General features: G+C 35.5%; 1 non-coding gene across 1 annotated transcript; it reads right to left on the bottom strand.

The window, feature by feature from the left end:
• Nucleotides 1-352: 352 nt before the first annotated feature.
• Nucleotides 353-493, bottom strand: LOC117797584. The gene has a single exon (XR_004622586.1). It is a non-coding gene; the product is annotated as a U4 spliceosomal RNA (small nuclear RNA).
• Between the last annotated feature and the right edge of the window lie 4,030 nt (nt 494-4,523).

The following is a 4,523-nucleotide window of genomic DNA, read 5'->3' as shown; positions in this document are numbered from 1 at the left end:
GCACCTAAATACATAAAGCAAAAACTAACAGAGCTAAAAGGAGAAATAAACAGCACTACAATAATAATTGGGGACTTTATACACTCCTCTCAACCATGTATAGATCATCCAGACACAGAATGAATAAGGAAATAAATAGTGTATTTGAATAGCAATATAGACCTGAACCTAACAGACATATACAGATCATTCCATCCAGCAACAGTAAAATACAAATTCTTTTCAAGTGTACGTGGAATATTTTCTAAGGAACTAGAACAGAAGAGCCAATGAAACCCAAGCAAACATAAGAAAGAAAATATTTTTTTTTATAAAACATGACGCGAACTTTTATTAAACAGAAGCAAATCAGTCTCCATAGAGACTGTCAAAAATTGCCAATGCCGACTATATTTCAAGTCGTCACAGCGGGGTATTGGGAAAAGTTTTCAATTAGCAATAACCACGCCTCGGATAAACCTCATTGGCTACGAAACTGCCACTGCGCAAAGCTAGGAAAGAAAGAAAATAAAGATTTAAACAGAGACAAATGAAATGGAGAATAAAAAAGTAGAGAAAATTAACAAAAGTTGGCTCTTTGAAAAGATCAGCAAAATTGACTCACCTTCTGTTAGAATGACCAAGAAAAGAGAGAAGATTCAAATTACTAAATCAGAAATGAAAGAGGGGACATCAGTACGACCTTATGGAAATAAAAAGGATTAGAATAGAATATTATGAGCAATTTTATCTCAAAAATTAGAAGCCTAAATGAAATGGACAAATTCCTAGAAATGCACAAACTACCAAAACTGACTTAAAAAGAAATTGAAAATCTTAATATACATATAGCAAGTAATAAGATTGAGTCAATAAAACAAAACAAAACAAATTAACAAATTAATACCAATTCCTCTCAAACTCATCCAAAAATTAGAAGAAGAAAGAAACTTCCTGGCTCATTCTATGGGGCCAGTATTATCCTGATGCCAAAGCCAGACAAAGCTGTCACAGTAAAACTCAGACCAAAATTTCTTATGAATATACATGCAAAAATCCTCAACCAAATACCAGCAAATTGACCCAGCAACATAAAAAAGGGTTATACATTGTGATCAAACAGCATTCATTCCAGTAGTGGGGGGTTGGCTTAACATTAAAAAATCAATTAACGTAATACACTGTATCAACAGAATAAAGGACGAAAACCGCGTGATCTTTTTATTAGACACAGAGAAGCATTAGACCAAATCTAACCTCTCAAGATAAAGACACTCAACAAACTAGAAAGAAACTTCCTCAATCTAACAAAGAGTATCTATAAAAACCCACAGCTAACATCATACTTGACGGTGAAAGACTGAAAGCTTTCCTCCTAAGATCAGGAATAAGACAGAGATGTTTGCTCTCACCAATTCTTTTTGACATTGTGCTGGAGGTTTTAGCCAAAGCAATTAAGTAAGAAAAAGGGGGGAAAAGCATCCAGATTAGAAAGGAAGAAGTAAAAATACCTGTTTGCAGATGACATGATCTTGTATATAGAAAATCCTAAGGAATCCAAGAAAAATAAACTAGCTCAGCTAGGCTGTAGGATACAAGCTCAATATATAAAAATCTATACAATGAATAATCCAAAACTGAAATTAACAAAACAATTCCATCTACTGCAAGATCAAAAAGCATAAAATACTTAGGAATAAATTTTACAAAATTTAACAAAAAAGTGCAAAATTATACTCTGAAAACAGTAAAGTATTGTTGAAAGAAATTAAAGAAGAACATAATAAATGGGAGGAAATCCTATGTTCTTGGACTGGAAGCCTTAATATCATTACGGTGTTGATATTCCTCAAATTTCTCTGTATTCAACGCAACCTCTATCAAAATCCCAGCTGGCAGCTTTTCAAAAATTGACAATATGATCCTGAAATTAATATGGAAATACAAGGATCCCAGAACATCAATAAGTGTTTCAAAACAAATTTGTCCTTTTTTCAAAATGTATTACCAAGTTACAGTAATCAAGACAGTGTAGTATTGGCACAAGGATAGACATATAGATTGATAGAGTAGAATTGAGGGTTCAGAAGTAAATCCTTTTATTGATTTTTTATAGATTTTTGACAAGGGTGCCACGACCTTCATCAGGGAAGGAGGAGTCTTTTCAACAAATGTTGCTGGGATGACTGGATATCCACATGTAAGGGAATAAATTTGGACCGCTTCCTCACGATATACACAAAAGCTAACTCAAGATGGATCAAGGACCAAAATATATGAGCTAAAACTGTGGAACTCTTAAAAGGTAACAGGTGAAAGTCTTCATGACCATCTGGCAATGGTTTCTTAGATATAATATGAAAAGTATGAGAAAAAAATGATAAATTGGATTACATTAAAATTAAAAACTTTCTTTTTGTTTCAAAGGACAACATTAAGAAAATGAAAAAGACACCCCATGGAATGGAAGAAAATATTTGAAAATGACAGGTACAATAAGGGATTGGTATCTAAAATATAAAAATAATTCTTTTAACTCAATAATAAGACAACTCAATTTAAAATGGGCAAAGGATTTTAAAAAATGTTTTTTCAAAAAAGATACACAAATGGTCAATAAGCACATGAAAAGATGTTCAACATTGTTAGTCATTAGAGAAATGCAAATCAAGACTACATTGAGGGGCACCTGGCTGGCTCAGTCTGTTGGGGCATGTGACTCTTGATCTCGGGGTCATGAGTTGAGCCCCACGTTGGGTGTAGAGATTACTTAAAAATAAAATCTTTTTTTAAAAAAAGACTACATTGAGATACCACTTTATACCCACTAGGATGGCTACAATAATATACTTTTTTTTTTAAAGATAACTAGTCTTGGCAAGGGTGTGGACAAATTGGAAGCCTCATACACTGCAGGTGGGATTTTAAAATGGTGCAGCCAGTTTGGAAACAGTCTGGCAGTTCCTCAAAAGGCTAAACATGGAGTCACCATAACCCAGCACTCCCACCACTAGGTATATGCACACACACACACACACACACACACACACACAAGAGAAATGAAACCACACATCCACACAAAAACTCATAGACGAATGTTCATTGCAGCAGTATTCATGATAACCAAAAAGTAGAAACAACTAAAATGTCAGGCTATGAATGAATAGACAAAATGTAGTGTATGCGTATAGTGGAATATTATTCAGCCATAAAGAAGAATGACGTACTGAGAGATGCCATCCTAAGGAGGAACATTGAAAACATTATGCTAAGTAAAATAAGGCAGCCACAAAAGGACAGATATTGTATGATTCCATTTATATAAAATGTCCAGAACAGGCAAATCTATAAGAACAGAAAGTAGACTACTGTTTTCCAGGGGCTAGGGGGAGTGGCAGGAAATGGAAAGTGACTGCTAATGGGTATGGAGTTCTCTGGGAGATGGTGAAATTGTTCCAGTAAGTAAATAAGAAGAGATGGCTGAGTACCTTGACACAATTACCGTGCATGGCCCATGCTGAGAAAATAAACTGTAAATTATGGACATTTAAGCCATGGATAGAGTGGGGCACAATGTGCTACACTTCAGCCAGGATCCAGCAAGATTATGCAGCTCCAATCTGCCCCCACCTCACTGCCACGAGTGAGTTTTAACTTTAAATCGAACATTTGCACAGGAGGGACTTCTAATTCAGAGCATATTTTTATATTTTAATTGACAATGTTACTCCTCACCTGTCCGTAACTGTGCCGCCAGGCAACTGGCATAGGTGTTTTGGAACACGAGAGCAGTTATAGAAAAATAACTATATGTCTATAATTAAATTTAGAGGTGGGGCACAGTTGTGGTATGTACATTTTCTTGCCCCATAATATGCCTAGAGAAGAGGAGAGGAAGTCTTTAAGGAAGAGAGAAAAGAGAAAAGGTCAAGCAAAGAGTAGCCGAACTACAGTAGACACCTTCATGTTTCACTTGCACATGACCCCTCTCACTGCCCAAATAATACTCTTTTTGATCATCTTCTCCCGAAAAGCATCCCTTTCCAAGCTACAACTAGCGAGTTCTGTTAATTCTTCCACATTCGGTGTAGATACTAGCATGTCTAAAACTCATTAAGGAGTTTGTATAACTTTGTCTCAAGGAAGTAGAGAGCAAAACAGCGTTCAATTAGTCTGCACTCCAGTTGACCATAGAAGATATAAATGAAACAAGTAGAAAAGAGTCCAAAGTAGAACCTGGTCCTTTGGCTCATTAAGGTATTGTTCATGAGATAAAGAAAGGACCCAGGAGGGAAGATCTGTTTTGTCATGGAGAAAACAAAATGTGGGTCCTCAATCTTAATTGAAAAGTAGGTAAGGAATCACAGTATTTCTTCACCTATTCATTCCACTGTAAAAGGGAGCTAATCACCACCTCCACTACTACAACCATGTGTTATATGTGTACAAGGTTAGATCAAAGTGGTAGCTAATAATATTACATTTTGCAGTTGTTCAAGGATGACAGTTGAGAAAGTTTGATGACAGAGGATAAAAATAACACT

The sequence above is a fragment of the Ailuropoda melanoleuca genome, chromosome X, assembly GCF_002007445.2.
Source record: "Ailuropoda melanoleuca isolate Jingjing chromosome X, ASM200744v2, whole genome shotgun sequence".
Lineage (NCBI taxonomy): Eukaryota > Metazoa > Chordata > Mammalia > Carnivora > Ursidae > Ailuropoda > Ailuropoda melanoleuca.
The sequence above is the reverse complement of the archived record's forward strand: the minus strand, read 5'-3'. Positions and strand labels throughout refer to the sequence as shown.